A 26,289-nucleotide genomic window follows, 5' to 3' on the forward strand; every position below is an offset into this window, starting at 1 on the left:
GTTTATAATTTTTGTTATTTTCTACGATATTTTTCTGATTATTATGATTAATTTTGATATATTATATATGGTATTATAGAAATTTTGTGATTAAATAATTTATTACGTATTTCTTATCTACGATTAACGAATTGGAGAAATATTTTCGTAAAAAATCTTTGCCGTGTATAAATAATGATACGAGTGTTAGGTAGTATACGTAGAGAATAATTTCATAAAAATTCGTTTCTATTATTCCTGTGTTAAAAAGAAAGTATGACGAACAGATGATCTCTCTACGGACAATAATAGTCACCAATTGTCCATGAAATTAGAAAAAAATAAAAATAAAGAAAAAGAAATTAATAAAGAAAAAGAAAACACGGACATAAAATTTATTTATCTCTATTTCTCTGGTATATCGTAAAAATAAAAATAAGAAAATAATTGAGTAAATTAGTTTAGAATTAGTTTCTTTTACGTTCTATTTCCTTCTGTCAAAATAAAAAAAAAATAGAATTGAATAAAAAAAAAAATAAATAAAAAAGAATGAAGAATAATTACAGAAATCTGTAAACGCAAGAGTGGTATTCATAAATATAAAAAAAAATAAATAAATAAATAAAAATAATCGGATAAATTGTTTCTTTTCTCTTGACGGTAAGAAGATAAAAGAAAAGATAAGAAACGAAAAAAAAGGAAGAAGGAACGAAGTAGGAAAGAAATTAGAAAATTAGTTGAAAATTACTTTCTATTTGATTAGTATTGAAAAAAAAAAAAAAAATCTACGAGAGGAAGAACAAGTAATCTCTACAAACAAGAATGTTCTCAGTTCTCGTTGATTATCCTCGTAAGATTCACAGCAAATAAAATATAAAAGAAAAAGAAAAAAGAAAAAAATACAAAACGAAAAATAGAAAAATGTGGAACCTGTCGATATACAGATAATTTGTCTTTTCTTCTCTTATCAGATTTATTCCTTTTTTTATTAAAAATAATTTATTAAAAATTAAATATATAAGTTTAAGATTGATTTGAAAGAAAAAAAAAAAAAAGATAATAAAAAGAGAGATATACAAAAAATTACAGAAAGAAATTAGAAAATTAATTGAAAATTACTTTCTATTTAACTGGTGTTAAAGAAAAAAAGAAAGAGGAAAAAAGAAAAAAGAAAAAAGAAAAAAAAAACCCCGTATGAAAAACGAAGAACACAAGCAATCTCTACAAATAAGAATGTTCACGATGTTCAATCGATTATTCATAAGATTCATAGCAAACAAACAAACAAACGAACGAACGAACGAACGAACGAACAAAAAAAAAAAACAGAAATAAAAAAGAAATAAAAATGAAAGAAAGAAAGAAAGAAAAAATAATTCGCAGATCAATCATAATTTGTCCTTTCTCTTATCGTTACGAGAAAGTCACGAAAGATAATTATTTAAACATTAAAAGCTACGTATCGAGTAGAATATTCGAAGAGATAGTCGAAGTTAACATTTTCTCTGCAGCTTAAGGACAAGCCATATTACACCGGTTAAGGTTCGTCGCAAGTGAAACGTGATAATAATTATTACATTCCCTGAACGAACACATACAGAGAGAAAAAAGAAAGAGAAAGAAAGAGATAGAGATAGATAGATAGATAGAGAGAGAGAGAGAGAGAGAAAGACTGATCACGATTTTTGTGAACGCCACGCCATATACCTACTTTCCATTTCACCGCGATCGATGTTACGAAAGTGTACGCCATTTGTTGTACACGAAGCGAATAGAAATTAATCTGAAATTATTCGTGTTTCCCTTCTTTTCTTTTCTTTTCTTTTCTTTTCTTTTCTTTTCTTTATCCTTTTTAAACAGCTTTTCAAACGATATCTAACTCCCATAATAAATTTGTAATATTGCACTCTAATTAGACGATATTCGATGTATTGTTTATTTATCTAAAGATTGTGTATGTGTGTGTCTATATATATATATATATATATATATATATATATATATAGAGAGAGAGAGAGAGAGAGAGAGAGAGAGAGAGAGAGAGAGAGCTTAATGAATTTTCACTTTCATTAGATATGTGTGTGTGTGTGTATACATATACATATATATATATATATATATATATATATATATATATATCACCGGAAACGTGAGACTCCTCCTATGCCATTGCACTTTGTTACATATTTATAGCAGAGTCAAAGACGAGACCGTGGAATATATACTACTTACTTGGGTATTAGAAAATCTAAGTATATAGTATGCATATGTATATACTGTTGTACTCGTGACGTTTTACATAAATGTTTCTTAAAGGGAAAGTTCGATGAAAAACTGTTTGGAATTGACGGACACGATCATACACATTTGCGATCGTTCACTATATTAAAAAACAACTATGGATCGTTAATCTTAATCATAGTCTGTCGATTAGTTTATCTATCGATTCAATTGAAATTAATTTCATAGAAAATAAAAAGAAAAGAAAGCAAGAGAAGAAGAAAGAAAGAAAGAAAAACAAGTATCTTACGACATTCGTTTCGTAGAAATTGTATATAGAAAAAAATTCGACGAACATTTCCTTTTTTTTCTTCTTTTCTTTTTTTTTTTTTTTTTTTTACGCGCGAAGAGAAATTTCGTCGAGATTAATTTTCTACGAAAACGAAAATAAGAAAAAAAAAAAAACAAGAAAAGGAAAACAAAAAAATAAGGAAAAAGATGTAAACAAAAATAAATTAACAAGCACAGAAATAAAATTGAAAATAGAGAAGACGAGACAGGTAAAAATAAGAATGATCGATCGCGTTCGATCTATCGACTTTTCCTTGTTCCTCGATACGATATGTTCAAAATATTTTTTACGATCTAAGTTACAAACAAGATGTTATTGTGCATCTATGTACGTAAGTATGCACGTATGAAAGTATATAAGTATACGACAAAACCACAAATCGAAAAGTCGATGTTAAATCTACGAGAAAGAAATGTCAATTTAAATATAAGACATCTTTTTTCCTTTACTATTTTCTTTATCATTATTTTCTTATCATCGATCCTTTTAAACCATAAACTCATCCACATACAAACACATTCCCTATCAAACATATTCACATATAGATATATATAGTATCATACAATATCATAGATAAGTGATAACATCAATCATACGTAAATATATAATCATATCTATACAAATACATGTACAATGCAGATATATATATATATGCACAAATAAATGCATTTGTATTCTGTATAAAACATATTCATATGTGTGTGCGTATATATATGTATATCTGTGGTTAAAGATGAAAGAAATGATATTAAGAACAGAGGAAGTATCTACATGATGCAATTCGCGGTTTCACGTAGTGATATTAAATGACTTTCTCAGTTTTATATACAACACATCCTTTTTGAATATCCGTTTCTTATTTAACCGATAAAGATGATCCTTACAAGTGGTACTGAAACATGTATATTTCATTTTTGTATAAAACGAGATTATACATCCGATTATTTTACTATCTTCTTTAACGTAAAGAGAAAAGAAAATAATAACAATAGAAATAATAACAACTCTAATAATGAAAAATAATATCGTTTAATTATCAACGAACGTACTCAACAATTTCCACTTTTTCCAACTTTTTTTAACTTTCTCTTTTGCAAAAAAAAAAAAAAGAAATAAACGAAGTAAAAAATTGAAATAAAATGATGATACTAAATAAATAAAAAAATAAAAAAAGAAATAAAAAATAAAAAAAGAAGAAGGAATGTGTTCGTAGTATTACTTTCGTCGATCATGCAACATTTTCAAGGCTGACTGTATACATCGTATACGTACTAATAACGGCAATAATTCAAGATACTCGTGATTCTTGCGGTTTAATTCGGTATATACATACATAAATATATATATGTACTATATATATATGTATGTGTGTGTGAAATGTAAGTATATGTATATTGAAAATATTTTTCACATAATGTTAACGATTGACATCATTGAATCGAAGGATGAGATTAGTTACAGACAATTATTGTTTAGAAATACCTATAAATAAATTTTCTTCTTATATAGGCACATACGTTATTATAAGAAGACGGAACAAGGAAAACAAGAGAGAGAGAGAGAGAGAGAATGTCATCGACTAAAAAGAAAAATATATAAATTCTCTTTCTAAAAAACCATCGTCTCTCGACCTTGTAACACATTAAACTATGATTACGTATTCATGTACGAAATGCAAAAGAGAAGAAGAGAGAGAGAGAGAGAGAGAGAGAGAGAGAGAGAGGAAAAAAAATAGTACGACGAAATTTGAATTAGCTATGACGTAACGTAATTAATTCAAATGAGAGAGAAGAAGACAGAAATAAAATTATAATAATTATACCATCTACGATATAACAGTTTGAAAAACAGACAGATATAGAGATTGTTTTAATCTAAATAAAGACATGACAATAAATAAAGATATCAATTAATTTCAAATATATTAATATTTAATAAATGAGTTCTAATTTTCATTTAAAAAAAAAAAGAAAAAAAAAAGAAAGAAAAGAAAAAAAGAATATTTCAATAGCTTTATTCAATAGGCGATAATGAAATAATTTTGTTATAAATTTAATGATTAATAAATGCAAAATTTAATAATGTTTCTTCTCTCTCTCTCTCTCTCTCTCTCTCTTTTTTTTTTAATAAATTTAAATAATATAAATTTCTTGTATAACTTAGAATTAAATAGAAAATTTCTTATCATCATTATTATTGTTGTAAGTACTATTATTAATAACGATTACTATTATATATCATAATGAATAGTTTCGAAGAACTAATAGGAAAATAAAACTTTGTCCTATTGGTTTTTTGAATTTTTCAAATTAATTACATCGTAAAACAAATAGAAAATAAAGAAGAAAGATGAATGCGAAGATGTTCGTAGAAGTCGATTATGGTCTTGCACGAGTCTCGAGTATAATCGATCTTTCGTAGAGACTAGAGATCGATAGTTGTTCGTCGATTATGCGACGAGTGTTTGCAGACGAGCGATGAGCCGTAACGAGTACCAGCAAGGCGCCGTCTAAAAGTCATCTCGAATGACTACGTGCATCTATTCTTACGTTCTATTATGAAACGAGCATATGTATGTACATATATGTATATATATATATATATATATGTATGTATATATATAATGCAATACAACGTTTATGTGTGTACATAATATATACAACATTGAGAGTATAGTTGGCCTCCTTTTTTGCAAAATATAAGCGTGAAAACGAACTCACTTTCTTGATACTATCGATAGATCGTTTGTACATACTTTTAAATGTTGAAAGTATTTTTTTTTTCTTTTTCTTTCTTTAATTTTTCATGTAAATAATAGCTCTGTTCACGTTGTTCTTATTAATTTGTTATTCTTGTTTTCTTTCCCTTCTGTTTTCTTTCTCTCAATTAAAAATCTCTATATGTTAAGATTTTCGTATTATTTATTATTCACATGTATTATAATTAAATTTATCCGAAGGATTTAATACTTCAATATTTTCTAATATTTCAATATTTACTAGATTTAATAATTGTTTTACGTAAAATGATTATTGAGATGTATAATAAGAATTCGATGCGTTAAATCGAAGAAAGGAAAGAAATTAAATTAAAATTTATATTTCTTTTAATTTTGCTCCTTTATTAAATTAAAAAAAAAAAATAATAAATAAATAAATAAATAAAAACGGAACAAAAATGAAGAAATACAAAAAAAAAATACAAAAAAAAAGAAAAAATCAGAAAAAGAAAGACGTATAAAATATCAATACTATATCGTTTGATAAAGTGGATACAAATTTTCTTGGAGTAAAGAACTTACGTTGTTGGTTTCACTGGAGGATTTAACGACGATCGATTAAGAAAGTTTATTCGAGATAGAAAGAGAGAGAGAGAGAGAGAGAGAGAAAGAGAAAAAGAGAGAAAGAGATAGAGAAAGGAAAGGTGAAACAGCTGTACTCACACGGCGAGACAACAAACGTCAACTTCACCTAACGTACTTACGTACATTCGTTCGTTCATTCTTCCGCCATTCCTTTTTCTAACATTTAATAGTCGAGTAATTAATTCGATTGTCTCTCTCTCTCTCTCTCTCTCTCTCTCTCTCTCTCTTTCTCTCTTCATCTACCTTTATCTCTCTTCTCTCTATCTCTATCTCTTCTTTTTTCAAGTACGATATAAATAGTAGCTGTAAAATGACTGCTAGCTTGCATCATCACACTTCGTAAACTTTGCACCGAAGATAGAGAGAAAAAAAAACGCAAATGTTTTTAACGGATTTCTTTATCATCGAATATTATCGAAAAGAAAGAAAGAATTTACATCGTACACACCGAACGAAGGGAGAGTTTGTAAAAGATAGAAATCAAATGATCCTGAATGATTTTAAAAATCGATTAATCTTTTTTCGAACTGTTACCTTTTATTAGATCTGTAATTAGACAGCTGTAACTTTGGAAACTCTGTTTGTAGTTTTGTAGAATTGAGAAAAGAAGAAGAAAGAAAAGAAGAAAAAAAAAAAAGAGAAAAGAAAACTAGCCTAAAAAGTCTCGAAAAAGTGCGATTGATTTTTTGAATCGTCTAGGACGTTTTCAGAAAAGAAGATTGTGAGATCAAGAATATTTTCTTCTTCTTTTTTTTTTTTTCATAGTTTTTTTTTTCAACGAGATCGTTTCCATGCGATGAGAAAGAACGAAGCATGACGAAGATTCGTAATCATCGTTCGTGCGAATCGACTCGAACGGTGACGATCGACCAACCGATCGATCGATCGATCAATCGATCGAACCGATCGATTCGTTCTAAATGAAAAAGAAGAGATTCTTCTGATTATCGAAACTTTCGCGAAACTCGTGAAATCGTATTGAATTCGGAAGAGAAATTGAGATAAATACGTGGGAAAGGTGAGAAGCAAAATTTTCAAGTAGGATCGGTATTATACCTATCAAAAAAAAAAAAGAAAAAAAAGTTACGTAAAGTATACGAGAATTATTTTTTACTTTAAAAACTAGAAAATTAGCATCGCGGAAGCGAACAAAATCGAGAAAAAAAAAGAAAAAGAAAAATAGACGCGGACGGGTAGCTTCGACAAAACAAAAAAGAAAAGAAAAAAACAGATGCAGAGGAGAAAAAAGAAGGATAAATAAAAGTGATGAAAGATAATTATGAATTTAACAAAAATAAAGATGAAGGAAACCGCGAGACAAAAAATATTATATAATTTTAATAAAAAAACGAAGGATGAGAAAAAAGAAGATCGAACAGAAAAGAGGATATACTTCAAATTTCAAAAAAAAAAAAAAAAAGAAAAAAGAAAAAACAAATAAATAAATAAAAAGAAAAAATAAGAAGGCAAAAAAAAAGAAGAATAATTAAAAACGACAAGAACTTGCATCACAAATTTCACGATTTCAATGTTAAAAAAAAAAAAAAAAAAAAAAGAAGAAAGAAAGAAAAGAAGGAACCAAAACAAAAAAAAGAACCGAAGGAAACGAAAAAGGAAGGGGCGAAAAAAGAAAGGCAGAGATAAATCTTTTTTTAGAAGGAACTAAAACTAGATAGAAATAAATAAAACAACAACAATAACAACAAAGAACGACGACAACAACAACAACAAAAGAAAAAGTGAAAGGGAATCATTGAGAAATAAAAATAAAAGATGGCGCAAACGTTAGAATGGGAGAGATATCGGAGGTCAGTCCACCCAAAGAGACACAGATAGAGAGGGAGAGAAAGAAAGAGAGAGATAGAAATAGAAAAGAAAAGATAAAAAGATGTTTACTGGAACTGGACTCTTCAGAAGAGTCCTCTCGACTACTACGACTATACTACGACTATACTACGACTATTACGACTACTATGCTCGTGCTAAGTCTTCGGTTCGATGCTCCAAGCGATTCGTGGAAGCGAATCGCAAAACGTTGCTCCTTTATCCTACAGGCATTTCCACCTTCCCAAGATATTCTCTATCCTTCTCTCTCTCTCTCTTTCTTTCTCTCTCTCTCTCTATCTTATTTCACCATGGAAACACGGCGTTCGTGATGGAAATAATTAAGAGCGACCTCTCGACTTCTCAGAACGAAGAATACGTTTCAAATTCTGTTTAAGAACGATCGTAAAAATCATCTTTCTCTAAATTTTCTTTATCTTTTTTTCTATCGGCATATATATCAATTAGGACACATTGTATCGACTTATATATAAATAGTATATGTTTGTATATATGTGTGTATACTCATGTATGTGTGTGTGTGTGTGTGTATATATATATATATAATTATTATTTTTTATTATTTATGATATTATTTAATTATGATTTTATTCTATCATTAATTACAATAATAATACGTATATATATATATATATATATATATATATATATATATATATATATATATATATATACATAATGTATGCATAAATAATAATACTAATAGATGTACATGACGTATAAGTATAAATAATAATCAGTAGTTCGACTTCCGGAGATCTGCTGAATTCTCACACATCAACAATAAAAATACGACATATTATGCATAATGTATACATAAATAATGAAATATAAACATCATGCATACGTAAATGATAATTAGTTGGTCGACTTCCGGAGATTTGTTAAATTTACTTCAACAAGTAGTGTACAATAATATATATATATATATATATATATATATATATATATATAATGTATCTAAAAATAATAATAATGATGATGATAATGATGATGATAATAATAATATATATATCTATAATGTATACATAGACGATAATTAGTCGTTTGACTTCCTGAGATTCGCTAAATTCACTCGATACCACAAACATACTGTGACATGCCAGCATTAAAGTCTCCTTATGCCACTTAGGTCGAACGTAACGTCGAAGCGTTTATGAGTTACCGGATACTGTGTAATTACTTATGTTATGGCAATATCTATGTGTATATTTATATGTGCTACAAGTATATATGTAAGTATCATACTTTGAATAAATTTACGTGATATCTTTCACCTGTGTGATAATGTCGGTAAATTATGTCAAAAATTTTACGATCGATTCGAGAAAGAAAAACAGAGTTTAATATTGAAATAAAATTTTATTATTATTATTATTGTTATTGTTATTGTTGTTATTATTATTATCATCATTATCATCATCATTGGAAAATTTCTATTTCTATGTAACGCTCATGATCGAAACTTTTTTGAAAGAATTAATAGAAAAATAAATCATTCAATCGTATAATATCGTACGATCGATTAAATCGAATTGATTAGAAAATTGATTAGAAAAATTGAAGGAACAATAAACTCGAAAGAAAATAAGAAAAGAAAAAAAAAAGAAAGAAAGAAACATCATTTCCGTAATAACTATCAAAAGATTTAGATTCTTTTTTCTTTTCTTTTTTATTTTAACGATATATCCTTCCAATATAGTTTCTAAAAAAAAAAATTAGAAATTCCTTTGATCGAACTCGATTTGAAATCGTTGTCTTTTCGCGCGCTTTCACTTGTTCGTTACGGAAAAACACAATCACGTTCGATCGACTCTTAAACACTTTGTATTTAATAAAACGATTTGTGATTAATGATCTATGATTTATGATTTAATTTATCAGATAGATTTTATTTTTGGGATCAGAAGCAGTAAAAATTAGATCTCGTCGAAGACCCGGGTTGACGATGGACCGTTAACCATAGCCGAAGGTGGCTTCAACGCATACAAAGGATTAATGTCCGTGTAAGGCTCGCGAAGAAACAGGTGGCCGCGTTTCACCGCGACGTGGAATGCGCAAAACGAGTGGCACGCGAGTTTATCCTCTCCTTGCTTAACCGGACATAGTCATCCAAAAGTATCTCCCACTTATCCCCTCCCTCTATCAATATTTTTTAATTTTTATAATAGCACTGGTACAAAAAAAAAAATTATACAAAAATAATTATCAATGTGTATACCAATTATCACAAAATTATATAATTGTTCGATTGTTATTTCATTGTAATTATTCGATTGAATCTCCATCAAGTAAAATATCTATAATAATAATCTCTGTAGAGTGCAAGAAAAAGGAAGAAATTTTGATATATTACAATCTCTATAAAAGTGATCTCTGTGAGAAGTAAACGAATTGTAACGATTTTTATCCAACGTGAACAATTCTTACGTATCCATTTTTTTTTTTCTTTAATTATTTTATTAAATTAAATTATGTAACATAGTATTCTATTTTCATTTTCCGTTTTTTTTTTTTTTTTTTCTTTTGCGATGAGAAATTTATTGTTATTTTATATTCGTAGATTGATCTCTTTGCTGTGCATAAATTTTGTGCTCGTTATTAATACTGAATATTACTATACTATACATTTCCAATTATATTAATGCGTTCTGTATTAATGTGTTATTTTTTTCTGCTATAAAATTATTTTACTGGAGAAAATTATTGAAAAGAAATGGAACTTTAGAAGATTAATGTATTTTCTTTTCTTCATAACTATGCTATATAAATATCATATTAGAAGATAAAATATAATTTACGAGAGAGAAAACTCACCCTATGCCTGCCTTCTAATCCATCCAAAATCGTATCCAGAGCAAGATCATATCGCACTAATTGTAAGAACCAATACTTACAAATTCGTTATGCACTGATAACAAAACTACGAATTCAAAAAAAGAAAAAAGTAAAAAAGAAGAAAAAGAAAAGAAAAGAAAAGTAATAAAAAAAAAAAAGATAAGAAAAACCGACGAATCGACTACAAATGAATGTCGCGTAGCACTGTTGAATTCTCAATTTTTTTCAAAAAAAAAAAAAAAAAAAAGAGAGAGAGAGAAAAAGAGAAAAGAGAAAAAAGAGAGAGAACAAAAATTCATCCCAACACTCGCGTTAATTAATTTCGATGCTCCCTCCTCTTTGTCCGATTCACAAACGAAAATTTGTCTCCTCTTTTCTTTTTCCCATACAATCGATCACAAAGGATCGAAACACAAAAATGGTACAAATGGGTGCAACGGGTGGATGTAGGTACGGGATAATATATTAAAAAAAAAAAAAAAAAGGAAAGAGAGAGAGAGAGAGGGAATGAAAGAAACAAAGACAGAGATAGAAATAGAAACGACGACGAACAAGAGGAGGCACAAAACGAACCGAACGGGCCGAGCGTCGGCGAACGAGTGAGAGGCTAGCGGCACCGTCGGAGGAACACGTTGTGACGTCAGAGGTTCTCCTCTCTTTTTGCCATTCCACGAGGCGAGCGCCACGAGAAAGGTGCTCGTACCACCTCGTATCCCCCTACTCTACTGTCCTTCTTCACGAGAAGCCTCGAAAGCCCAAAGGGTACTACTACTACTACCATTATTACTATTACTACATTACTACTACTACTACCATTATTACTATTACTACATTACTACTACTATACTACTACTACACTACCATTATTACTATTACCACATTACTACTACCATACTACTACTACCATCCATTATTACTATTACTACTACTATACTACTACTACACTACCATTATTACTATTACTACTACTATACTACTACTACACTACCATTAATACTATTACTACTACTATACTACTACTACTATTACCATTATTATTATTACTACATTACTACTACTATACTACTACTATTATCATTATTACTATTACTACATTACTATACTACTGCTACTACTACTACTATTACTACTACTAGCATTATTACTAATACTACATTACTACTAGTACTACTATGTCAATGACCTTAATTCAATCCATATTAGAAACTTATTAATAAATGTCAAAATTATATTTTCACGAATCTATATATCGTATATACTATATATGTATTTATCTGTTAATTTTTGTAATGTATATATATATATACACATTTTTTTTTTTAAAGATACATGATAAACGACCTGTTGATCATCAAAATTGTTTTCGAAAAGATTAAAATATTACTATTTGTTCATAATTTTTTGTTGTACCGAAGAATTTCTTACAATTACTTTTCGACTGGACTTCTATTTTCGTCTGTCCAGACTCTTTTTATAGTTTTATATATTTGATTATTTGTTATTTCTGTTTATGACATACGTTACGATCGAACTTGCGTGCTTTATAATTTATTTATTTCCGAATTCGATCTTTCTTCTTCTTCTTCTTTTTTTTTTTTTTCTATATCCACGTATTTTTTTTTTTATTCTTTGTTAAAACGTATGTATGTGTCATACATCCAATGCGTTTTAATAATTTAATACATCGATTTAATAAATTAATCTATAAATTTATTAAATTGATTCTTTATCGAATAATCTATTTTACGTTTTACATCGCTATCAGTTCTAATTTATATTTAATATGATTGAAAATTTATTTTATGGCTAATATCACATACCATTGTGATCTTGTTTTTTGTCACTTGGTCGTTATTGTGAATCTCCGGTCTTAAAACAACAAATTTCCTTTCTCTCTCTATTTCATTCATTTTATCGTTAATTTATACCAGAAAGTGATTTATCTTATTGTAGTTTTATTTTTAGGATACTGCAGCGCGTGCCAACCAAGGAATAGAAACGTTTTATGGTCCTGGAATGTTTTTAGTGGGCGGTCAAATCTATTTTGGAGAATTCTCTTCCCTCTTTCTCTTTCAAATGCAAAGAAGATAAAACGCGAATAAATAAGAAATAAACAAAAACAAAAATAAGTAAATAAAACTAAAAAAAATCATAGGATCTTGGAGACGAGTTCCACAGAAGAATTTATACTTAACTTTACCAGAAACTCGACGTATCTCTTAGTGAAAAACCTTTCAGAGATATTTGATCTCTCTCTCTCTCTCTCTCTCTCTCTCTCTCTGTCTTTCATCTTTCTCTTTTTTCTCTTTTTCCTTAGCGCAAAATTGATTTCATTCGGGATTAGGCACCCCTAAACGTCTGTAGGCGCTAGGATTTGTGCCGGTGTTACTGACCTTTTTACGAGCCACTTTATTCTCGGCTATTTTCAACGTTTCTCTCTTCTAATATCACCTTCACCTCCTTCTCAACAAGATCCTTTTATTTTACTCTTGCCTCTTCGCAAATTATGATGGAGAGAAATAAAGAAAGAAGAGAAAAAGAAAAATTTGATGTATATATAAAAAAAAAATGCCCTTATTTTTTCCGATTTAATCAGTACTCTAAAATATTTCTGATAAGATAGACAATACATAATATATGTAAACGATCGGTGTTATAAAATATTTCATATAAATCAATATTTCTAATAAATCTAAACGCAATCCCATATCCTTAATTATTTATATTAATCGCTTCTATCACACACTGATATTTTATTACAAATACTGATCAAGACGTTCAGACATACTAATCATTTCTTTCACGAAATACTTCACGAAGTACTAGAATTAATTAAAAAAAAAAAAAAAAAAAAAAAGAGTTACTGACCGGATAAATATAGAATTAAAAAAAAACACACACACACACACAAAAAAAAGAAAGAAAACAAGAAAAGATACAATAACTTTTACCTTGAACATATATAATATATCTCTAATAGTTTTATTTTTCAATTCATTTGTATTTTATTTATTCGATATAAAAATATTTCTTTATTAGCCGTATATTTTATAATATCGTATATATTTTATTATAGTGTAAGAGTGCATACTAATAAGATCACCATTGCATAAATTTATCATTCTCAATAAAATTAGGACTCTTACTTACTCAATAGTGATCCTATTGGTATGCATCATAATAAAAAAAAAATATATATATACATATATACATACATACATACATATATATATATATATATATAAACACATAGGTACGTGTTATACCGCATATGTACCAATATGTATATTATGAAGCATAATTTATATCCAAGCCATAATCGTTATTTGGTTAAAGGCATTCGTTACGTGAGTTCGTATGCATTGGACGTTCGCGAGAAGTGAACACTTTCACGCGCGGATGCCGAGGCTTAGTAAATATCATGGCCATATATTCTATTCGCTCTTCTCTCGTTCGATCCTATCCTACTACGAAATAGATAGGAAAATTTTTTTACGTTAACGACATTCGTACCATCGTACCTCGTAGGTCGCAATCGGCAACTTATACGAGCACCAACAACTTTGGTACTCGTTTTCTCAATAACTGTGGATATGTAATATCTGTGACAGAAAAAAAATAAAGAGAGAAAGAGGAGCAAAGAGAGAGAGAGAGAGAGAGAGATGGATGTATATATGTATTTATAAATTTGTGGACCTCCATGATACTTGTTTGAGGTCGACCTCACCTCTCTTGCATTCTTATCGATCGATTATCCTTTATTAGAACGGATCCATCGTTTATATACGACACAAACCATCATGTAGTTTCAACCTTGACGATTTATCAAATCGAAACGATTTATCAAAGTATTTGATATGATTCGATCTAAGAAATCATGTATTTTCATATAATCAAACGCTAATGATATTATTTGATCATCTATGAATAACTACTACATGTTACGGATGGTTGTTAAGAAATTTTCTTTTAAACGTATATTAAAAAAAAAAAAAAAAAAGATTATATTTTAGGACTATGTATGTATGTGTAAATCGTAAAATTAATGTGATATTTAATATATCTCAGAATTGGATCAATCAAGTTTTCTTCTAACGAATTAAAAAGTTAAATTGTATAGTTTTGATATCAATGTTGTCGAAGAATTTGAAAGATTTATGATTTGGAATATTGTCATTTATCTAAATTCTTCTTGAATACATGTCGTACAACATTGAAAGTGAAAGCCGGAAATACGAAAAATTCAAGCATGTTATCTGCGTACGTTAAAATAAGAAAGTAAATAACAAAGATTGAAAATATCGAATAGTTTCAAAAATCATTGCAAAATATTCATTCGTCTAATAGAAAATCTCATATGATTATAACGAGCCATTCATTGTTAAATCGAATTAATTGATATCGTATATTTCCTGACCGATAATAGAAGTAAAGAGTTCAACGTAAAAATTAAAATCGTTGTATGAGAAAAAAAAAAAAAAAAAAAAAAAAAGAAAGAAAAAGGAAACAGAAGTATTAAAAATTCAAGAAAAAATTGATAATACATATATAAAAATTAATAAATAATAAATATATCAAACGTCATCCGATAAAACGAATAATAGTTAAACAATTTTATACAGTCAAATCAAAACTTTCCAGACTGATTCTCAAATATCAATTATTCTATTTCGAGACTTTTCTTTTTTAGACTCGTAGTAATCATTAGATTTGTAATTGTTTACAATAAAAAAAAAAAAAAAAAAATCCAGTCCGAAAAGTTTGAAAAAAAGAAAAAAAAATAAATAAATCGGAACTTTTGGTTCATTCTGTACTTCAACGATTACTATGTGAATAGTCTTCGATAATGCGTTAAAAAGAGTAAGAAAAAATACTGAATTGAATTATAGTGTTGAATCGCAAAAAAAAAAGGAAAAAAATAGAAAAAAAAATTATGACTCTCAACAACATGTTTATTTGTCTGATCCTCCCCTCCCATTCGCTTAACCCGGTGGTAACCATCGTCGCGTAAACAGAAGGAAAGCTCAGTGACGGTCATTGGTGAATGTATATAAGGAAGGATGTTATCTACATATATTGTGGTGAATGTGTTAAAGGAAGGACGTTGGAAATGATATCGTTATTTTAAAGTTATCGATCCATGGTATAGTTCGCGAATATAAATCGACTGGTAGTATAAGTGTACGAGACATACAGGGTGTCCAACAGGGAACGAGCAAGAAATATAATATAATATTTTTTGGTTACTGGCTTTGGCATATTTAAAAAAAAAAAGAAAAAAATAAATAAAATTCGTACGAACCCAAACAATGTGATATAAATCTCACTTTATTTTTAGGATTACAGAGAAATGCTTTTTTTTTTTTTTTTTTCTTTGGAGGAAATAATTCTTTCTTTAGATCAATAAAACTCAGTGATAAGAATATCTGCAAGATTGCATTCGGATGCAAGAATGTTATTTGGAACATCTCTCGTGAAAGGGAGATAAAAAGAGAGATAAAAGATTCGTTGAAAGAATTAAATTCCGCTATAACTTAAAAAAAAAGAAGAATGAATTGGAAAAAAAACGAAGTGAAATAGGACGTATCACGTTCATAAGAATTTTTTCGTTATCACGTGATAGTAAATGTATAAAGCTTTTGTTGAAAAAAAAAAAAAAATCAAATTACGCTATAGTTCGAAGAGAAATGAAAAAAACAAAAAAGAAAACGTTAAAGTCAACTAACGATAAGACGAATTATGTCTATATGAATTTTTTTTTTTTTTTTTATTATTTCGACGTTCTAATATCCACCCCCTAAAATATATCAACCAGTTATTTCGGGACACCCTGTAAGTAAGTATATCGTGAATTCCAGTTCGCTGAGGTATTCACATCAAAGATGGGGTCTCTTTCCTTCGTTCCTTTCAGCTAGCTAGATTTCTTCTTCTTTTCCTTCTTCTTCTTCTTCTTCTTTTTCTTTTTCTTTTTCTTCTTCATCTTCTTCTTCTCCTTCCTCTTAGTTTTATTCTTATTCGTCTTCTTCGTCTTTCAATGACTCAAGTCCACTGACCGAGACTCGAATGCCGTACTGTAAAATTGAAGAAAAAATCTTTGCCTCGTAAAACTCAGCACACTTCCGTGCTTAGCGATGGCTTCGCGCGACTTCTTGAGGATCGGGATCGGTAAACAGAGACAGAGATAGGATTCTCCATGAGAAAAGAGTGAAAACACTCTTTGCTACTGCTGTTACAACAATGAAGACGCTGAGCGTATCGAAATTCCACTTTTACATGATCACAATAGGACTCTGTCTCATTTTGTTTCTTTTTTTTTATTTTCTTTTCCTTTTTTCTTCTTTTTTTGTTATTATTTCATTTTTTTTTTTTTTACAAGAGGATTTCGAAAGTTCAAGTTTTCAATCTTAATTATGTTACTTTCTTATTCTTTATTCCATATATGTACATATGCTCGTACGTACGTTTGAATTTCGCGGGTTTCACTTTCAATGATATAAGGTATTCGTGGTTAGATCGATGACAATGTCGAAATAGTTTAATATTTTTAAATATCAAAATTATTCTGATAAAATCCTCGTAATATACAAGTCGAAAAACTTGTTAATCTTCATTGTAATTTCTTTGTCGTTTGAATTTCGCGGCTTTTACGTTTTATGTTATACTTTCGACGTCATCAAAATGGCGGAAAATCTCAATCGACGAAATATGAAAAAGTGTACATTTGTCAGTTGTTTTTTTTCTTCTTTCTTTTTTTTTTTTTTTTCGTTGGAGAAAAATATTATTAAATCTTTTTATCGATTAATTAAACACCGTTATTGTTCCCGAACAATTCTCAACGCCGACTTCGACTTACAATTAGCGAAATGATATTAATTAACGACGTCTATATTGTTGTAGGAAAGTAAATTACAAATGGAAAATAAAATACATAGATATTCTCATCGACTTGCGTGAGGATAAGCGCATACCTACTTACTTACGTACGTAGGTGTCACTTAATTTGCTGTTCTCAGCAAAAATCTCGCGCCATATTGTTTATGAAACCTCCCCCGCGAGCCCGCACGCTCAGCTGCCATTGTCGAAGCGCGTTCGTTCATTGCGTTCGCATCTATCTCTAATTGCGATCATCGTCCTTCCGAGTTATTTTCATGAAAACGAGCATTGCAAAAAGATACGAGCCTTCTTCGTCGCATAGTCACGACGATCGTTAGCGACGTCGTTAAATTAAATGACATTAAAAAAAAAAAAAGAAAAAAAAAGAAAAGAGAGAGAGAGAAGAAGAAAAAGTTTACGTTCAAAAAAAAGAGACGTTCCTTTAACAAAATTCGTGTAATCTAAATTTATCGACTGGCTGTTTTAAAAGCAACCTTTGACCTTTTAACTTTTCATATCGAATTTGATTCGACGTTCGAATTCTTTTTCCACTTCTCTTTTTTTCTTTTTTTTCAAATACTCCCACGTCGAGTCTGACTCAATCATGAATTTTTCCTTGTCGGATATTCCAATATCGAGTGCGACTCGACGTCAAATTTTTATCATATACACTATCTACCAAGTTTTTATTAGGTAAATTTATCCATGTATCTGTTCGAACGTAACGCGTGTCGCGACATTTTTTAGAACGACGTTTTAAACGATACGACATGTATGTAAGTGTCTATATTTTTTTCTAATAAAAAAATATTACTATACGATATGTGAAAAAGAGAGTTCTTAGTATGGAATGAAAAAAAAAAAGAAAGAAAAGAGAAAGAAAAGAAGTAACAAAGAAATAAATAAATAAATAAATAAATAAATAGAAAGTACAAAGGATTAAATTTTATCTCGGGATTAGAGTCCGTGTTAAAAGACACGAACACGCGAGCTAAAGGATCGTAATAGTAAATCCTTTCTCGATCGCAAAGGATCGGCCATTATTAAGTTGTTCGTAGAGCTCTCGTGAATGCCGACACTTTAGTAGAGAAAGAGTACGAGAGAAAGAGCGAAAGAGAGAATAAGAAAAAGAAGAGTAAAAAAGAGAGAGAAGAAAATGTCGGGAATAATTAAAAGAATCGTCGGCGAGTCCGTGATCTTGAAGTTCTTCAGTTCTTCAGTCGTGGGAGCTCTTCGCATAGTTAACGTCGACGGAAAAATGTAATTCGTGTGAGAGAAAGAGAGAGAGAGAAAGAGAAAGAAAGAAAGAGAGAGAGAGAAAGAGAAAGAAAGAAAGAAAGAGAAATAGAGATAGATAATGTCTTGAGATATATATACATTACAGAGAACGTAGGAGCGACATAATTAATGATTTCTCCGTAGTAATTAGCGTTTTCACTGATCCTGACTATCGTCTAGTTCCTTGTTAGTGCACTGTACTCCAAATAACGGAACTCAAACGAAAGGATTTTCAAGAAAGAGAGAGAGAGAGAGAGAGAGAGAAAGAGGTAGGAAGAGAGAGGGACAAAATATTTGTCTTAAATTAACACGCTTAGATGACCTTGTATATACTCTATGATGTCCTTTTTCTTTCTTCATTTTTGTCGATCCCTTTTTTATCTTCATTTTTGCAATTCTCATTCTTTTTTACTATTCCTCTTTTTTTTCTATTTTTATTTTATTTCTTTTTTATTTTTATTTTTTTTTTAATTCTCGTTCTCTCAGCATTACTTTTTCGATCTCTTATTCATCATATTTATTTGTCTAATTTACACTTTGTATTTTCCTTTTATTTTTTTTTCTAGCATCAGCTTTTCATAATTTGCATTTTTCTTTTTTTCTTTTTATATTATCTCTCTAATTCTCATTGATTCTTTTTCTTATTCTTATCGTTATCATTATTACGTTTTACTCTCGTTTTCCTCTTGTTACTTTTCTAATCGTCGAATCTTCGTATTATTCTTCTTCTTCTTCTTCTTCCTCTTCTTCTTAATTCTTAACTATTATACTCGATCTTATTAATTTAATCTAATTATGATCTGTAGATCAGAGATCATTTGAAATTTATTTAAAGAACCTAATTACTTCCATAAAGAGAAAAGGTGTCGCGCCCTGTTGTAAGTACTTACTTTCTCTCCGGCAAGAAAAGATGTAAAATAAATCGTACGTAATAATTACTACCTCGATCGGAGAGGTAAGGATTCGACGTTCCAAGGTATTACGTCTGTACCAGGATGTAAACGACGATCGATCGATCGATCGATCGAACGATCGCTCTTTAAAAACCTGCGTGACACGATATACCGATGAGAGACTATTTTAAGAGAGAGAAAGGTGCTTAAACGATTAAGCAAAATACGTCGTGCGAGAATCGATCCTATAAAAAAAGAAAAAAGAAAAAAAAAAGAAAATAAAATAAAATAGAAAAGATATAAAAATTGTTCTCTAGTAGGACAATCGTTCCTATTTTCTTTTTCCTTTCTTTCTTTGTTTCTTTCAATTTCTAGAAAGAAAAAAGAAATAAGAAAAAAATTTCTATTCCATTCTAACGATTATATTCCCATGTAACCTTCTAATATTCTACTCTAATCTAATCAATTCTCATATCTTCTTCCTATTTCATATCAATGATCTAACAAAAGAGAAATCAAAATATATATATATATATATATATGTGTGTATGTTTATAATTATACATATAACGTAGATAATTCATTTCTAAATAAAGAAATATGCATAGATACTTTAAATATACACGATTGTTTACTTTTTTCATAAATATGTATACTTAATCACTTAAGTACTCGCATAAATATATATATACCTAGATAATTAATACTCAATTAATAAATATTTAAGTACACATAAGTATCAACACATATATCTATTATACACATACAAGGTGAAACCAAAAGTTTTGTAGATGATTTAAAAAAAATCAATTATTCTTTCTCGATATTTCTTAACTAAATATTTTCTATTGTTTACTTTTTATTTTTTTATTTCTTCATTCGAATTACAAAATTACAAACTTTCGAAACTTTTGAGCGACCTTTTTGCAAATTAACATATGATTACCTACACATATATAATATCTCTAATAGATATAATATAGGCACGTACACAGTTCATTAAGAAAGTTCATGGAAAGTGAACGTTAATTCATTTTCAATGACTCTTTCATTTCATAGAACACTTTTTCATATCTTTACCTATATATATATACACATATACACACACATATACATATACATATATATATATATAATGTTTCGTGATATAGTATAAGGTAAGACGAAATAGAGAATCACGATCTATGCGATACACTCGTATTATCCGCTTAGAACTCGTCCCGACGAGTTAACGTTCGCCTAGTCAACCAACCAACCAACCAACCAACCAACCAACCAACCAACCAACTAACCAACCAACCAACCAACCAACCAACCCTACCATACGAACCAACCATACCATACGAACCTACCAATGAACGACGAAGACACGACGAGTCCACAAGAGTATTGTAATAATGTGCGTGCAAAACTTCAGGAAGAGGATATATATTATTCTGGCTATGTTTATCCTATGATTCAGCACCGACGAGAGTCTTGTGCATCGAGTAGGCCGCGACGAAGAAGGAACGTTTCTTTCGTCGTCCTTTGCCGCCTTCGCGGTCTCTTTTCACTATTTCTTACTTCTAGCGATCGCTTCGATCCATATTCTTATTCGAATCAGTAATCGTTTTAAAAAGAAAAAAAAAAGTTTTTTTTTTGTCGTACAAACTCATCGTTCATTTTCGTTCGAAGAATAATTACAACTTCATTGATAAGTGATTATTAACGTAGATGAAAAATCACTAGGACGAAATTGTCTTAATTTATCCAAAAATTTCGAGATTCTTTGAAAAGAAAGAAAAGAAAAAGAAAAGAAAAAGGAAAATTAGTTACAATAATTTTCGAGACTTCTTAAACTTCATTATATATTTTTTCAAATCACGAAACTCGAAGACCAACTTGTAAGATTACAAGCATAATTTTCAACAATAGATCCAGTTTCTTCAGTTCGGACGAATTCGATATATATATATATATATATTACAACGATACCATACCACAAATATAAACGTGAATCTGTGTGTTAAAATTAAATAAAAAAAATAGAGAAAAAAAAAGAAAAAAAAATTCTTCTCAATTTTCTTTTCTTTTCTCTTCTAAGACCCATCCCAAAATTTTTTTATCTCCTTTCTATGAAAATGAAAAATCGATGATAGATTTGATACAATTAAATAAATAAAAAAAAAAAGGATATAAAGAAAAGAACAAAAGTTGTTCGTACTCGTGAGTTGTTCGTATCCATCACTACTACAACTTCAAAGTTCGCGAGAAGACGTAAGGAAGAAGTTCTTTGGTGCGTAAGAGAACGTTATCTCTCTCTCTCTCTCTCTCTCTCTCACACACACACACACACACACACACACAGAGCATGCATATACACTAAAGAAGATGATCATGCTCTTCCTTCTACCTTCTCAAGCGTCACCTCTTCATGCACGGTCCATGGCTTATGTAAAGCACTATGTAATGGAACGTGTGTCGATGCGTTAGATTAGAACAGACGAAGGAACGTTTATAAATGAGACGTTAGAACATTTTTGCGTGGGTTACCGATCCACATTATGAAATAAAGGTAGGCGTGTAACTTGTAACGGACATATTGTGGGCCACCACATATTCTATATGTACATGTATATATGTAAATGTGTGTATATATATATATACCATCTATGTGATTTGGGATCACTAACTTATGTAAGTATGCATGGCCCGTTAACCAAGAACGTGATCGTGATGTGAGAAAAGCGTCAATTCAAAATCGATCAAGGACATTCTACGAAAATTATTATTATTATTATTATTATTATTATTATTATTATTATTATTATTATTATTATTATTATTATTATTATTATTATTATTATTATTATTATTGTTTGTATGCTTGACTCGAATATAAACACCATTACAACTATATTGGATAAATAAAATAATTTTATGTCCACGTGCGCATGTGTATCATTCTGAATTAAAGGTTATATTGTATATAATTGAGATTAATTTTTTCTTCAAAAAAGAAAAAAATAAAAAATAAAAAAAAAATAAAGAAGAAAAAATATGAAATTCTGATTCAGACTAACTTCCTGTAATGAAAAAAATTAAACAAAAAGAAATTATGGAATTCATACATTCATGGGTACGTACATGTGTATCTTTTTCAATTGAAGGTTACTTTGTATCTGATTCAGACTAACTTCTTTAAAAAAAAAAAAAAAGAAAAAAAACAGAGAGAAAGAGAGAAAAAAGAAGAAAAGAATAAAAATAAAAATAAAATATAGAATTTATACATTCATACGTGTTTATATGTATCCTTCTGAATTAAATGTTACATTGAATTTCATTCAGATCAATTTCTTTCAATAAATAAATGAAGATAAGAAATTCATGTTAATTACCATATTATATATAATAATAATGTAATATCTTCATTATCATATATATATACACTTTTATAACATAGTTTGTACGCACATCATTACAACTTACTTTTTCATAATAATAGTAATACGTATACTTTTATTAATTATTAATACATACTTTAATCAATTATATAATCCCAGCTAAATAGGTCTCATTCATTATATATGTATATTAGTTAAAGGCTACGTTGGATCTAATTGAAAGAAATTTTCTTTAAAAGATATTCTTAAAAATATATAGAGTTTTAGGTTAATTATTATTTTAACAATCGCTTTTGTTTCAATTATAATCCTTATATTAAAGATATCGTATTATTTTAACAATCGCTTTTGTTTCAATTATAATCCTTATATTAAAGATATCGTATGATATATATAAAATTGTATATATATATATATGATTATATATAAAAATTATATATACGTGCTATTGTATATAATATAATATATATAAAAACCTATATATATATAAATATATTATATATGATATTACATATAAATTATATGATGACATTATATATGATATATGAAACAAAAGAAAAGAAAAAGAATAAAAAAAAAGAAAAAAAAAGAAAATATCCAATTAAAAAAAAAAAGATACTTATATACGTCAGAATATTCAATAAATTCAAATTCTATTGAGCTAACCTTATCACGTGATTCAAATGATATCATTTTCATTCCCTATAGCGTATCAATAAAATGTCTCTCATTGAAATATATCTCGTTGAAATATTTGATATACATATGTATATTTACTTACATAGATAGGTAAATATATAAATTCTTGCACGAGCAGGAAAGCACTTTCTATCGAGAACGTCGAACGCGATACAATTTCACTTGTTCCGCTATACACACGTATACCCGACAAACATATACACTACACACAAAAGATAGAGATACGTTCTAATATGGCTACGCCTTATTTCGAACGAAAGAAACGAACAGTTTCTTTTGTTCGTTGATCGGTCAACAATGATAATGACGAAGCTCGACGACTGAATATACGTACGAGAAATCTTTCAATTCACTAACGTAAACAATATGTATAAACAATGATCTAACAATAAGAGAAAAGCGTTCTTGACGCGACGGAAGAATACTTTTACTATTTAACCTAACCTTTCACGTGTGTGTATATATATATATATATGTATGTATGTATATATGTCGAGTAACTTATATGGATATCTTTTCTCGTTTCTATTGTCCTTTGTATTCATCATAACGTTTTTCTTATTCCCTTATAATTTTTATTATGTTCTCATTGGTTAATAATTTATAATCGTATGTAGATGGCGTTATCGTTGATTCTGTTTTACGTATAACCTAATTTATGTATGTTGCTGCAACGTAAGTACACTTATATATATATATATATATATATATATATATATATATATATATATATATATATATATGTAAGAATCAGAAGATAGTTTTTTTATCGTGAAAGTTATTACTATTGCTTGCTTAATCTATATTAATAGAATCTATCTTAATTAATTATATATATATATATATATATATATATTAAAAATCGTAATTTTTTACCCACCCAAATATTTTCTATATTAATACAAAAAAAAAAAAAAGAAAACAAAAATATTGTAAAGCTTGTAGGAGATAAATTTCATAAAAAAAAATTTGACACAATTATATTAAACATCATAATTCTTGAACAGCCCAAAATACTTTCTATATTGTTATTAATAAAAAAATAAATAAATAAATAAATAAAGAAAGAAAGAAAATGTTGGAAACTTTATAAACGTAAATATCAAATAAAAAAGTCGATGTATAGTTACTATTAAATAGTTCCGGGTTCGTGGGACGATGTTGGTCACGCGATTCACGCGCTTACCTTAATAATTAACTGTAAGAGAATGAGAGAAGAACTTCGAAGGGCTCCCTCTTATATGTTAGAAATACCTTTAAGAAATCCCTCCAAGGAAGTTGATGATGTTAGGTTGCTCGGTAATGCAATCGTGTGTCGTTGACTAACCATCTTCACTATTTTTTCTTTCTCTTCCTTTTTTCCTTCTTTTTCTGCTACTTTTCAAGCTCCGCACGAAGTACATTTGCGAACGAGACGAATTTACGAACGAAGTACGTTTGTACACGACTACGATGATCAAATCAATTTCTTATTTGACCGTTATAAAAAAGTACGTTATAAAAAATAAACGTATGATACTCGATGTAAAGATTTTTAACTAGAAATAAAAAAAAAAAAAATAAAAAAGAAAATGATTAAAGAGATTTTTTCTTTATTTGTTCTTATTTCTCTCTCTCTTTCTCTCTCTCTCTCTCTCTCTCTCTAAGAAATATTTATAAGCAAATCGTAAACATTAAAAGAAAATAGTAACAAAATTATTTACGTTGTAGGTTCACTCGACCGATTTGATTATTTATTATACATTTAATTAAGTTGATTTTTTTTCTCATGAAAATGCACACTTTCGTATCACTTTCTTTTAAATAATTAGTTTGATTAATTATTCTTCATACTCTCAATCACGTAAATGTATTTCTGATCGATTTATTTTCATTCTAATTTTGAAAAGATTCACTAATTAGTTTACTGCTGCCATCTGTTCATTAATATCATTCTGCTAACATAACTTAGATGGTATAACATCCGACTCGAAAGAATAAACGAAGAAATGATATCTTCTTTATCTTCCAGTTAAGTACTACAGTCGGTAAAGTCATTTTATGGTAACAAAAAATAAACGTTTTACGATAGGAAAGAAAACTGTTAAAAATATGTACAGTCTTATTCAGTTTGAAACAGAATTATATAAAATTATTCTAATGCATGAAATAATTAAAACGAACTAATTAATAATTTTTTATTATAACATTACGAAAATTCATATAGATAATCATGCATATGAATACAAATTTTACAAATTTGTATAGTCGATAAAGAAATTAGAACTATCGGTAACTAAGAACGTCACGTATCATCAAGATCTAACGTATCTTAACGAAAATTAATCACTGACATACAATCTTACATATGTCCCTTCGTGAATCTTATATATGTACATTATTCGGTGTGAAGTTTACTGATTAGAACATATTGGAACAACGTGAATAAAAGTAATTAGCGAATAACCGACGTAAACGTTTCAAAGACAAACTTTACGATCCGAGGTTCGAATTTCATTATAAATTCAATAGAATATATCGTTACCATCTTTTAACGTTGAAAAATAACCTCTCTTTTCGTAAAAA

General features: G+C 28.6%; 1 protein-coding gene across 3 annotated transcripts in view; it reads right to left on the reverse strand.

The window, feature by feature from the left end:
• LOC127064759 (uncharacterized) overlaps positions 1-24,134 on the reverse strand; it is a 79,626-nt gene extending 55,492 nt beyond the window's left edge. The window contains exons 1-2 of one of the 3 annotated variants that reach the window (XM_050996284.1): positions 11,172-11,256; positions 10,578-10,683 (exon numbers count right to left, since the gene is read on the reverse strand). The gene's annotated coding sequence lies outside the window, so the exon portion shown is untranslated. Of the gene's footprint in view, positions 1-10,577; positions 10,783-11,171; positions 11,257-23,806 lie in introns of those variants that run through there. The other 2 variants (XM_050996285.1, XM_050996283.1) reach the window with 2 other exon arrangements.
• Positions 24,135-26,289: the final 2,155 nt, after the last annotated feature.

Source organism: Vespula vulgaris, chromosome 6 (assembly GCF_905475345.1).
Source record: "Vespula vulgaris chromosome 6, iyVesVulg1.1, whole genome shotgun sequence".
Taxonomy (NCBI): domain Eukaryota; kingdom Metazoa; phylum Arthropoda; class Insecta; order Hymenoptera; family Vespidae; genus Vespula; species Vespula vulgaris.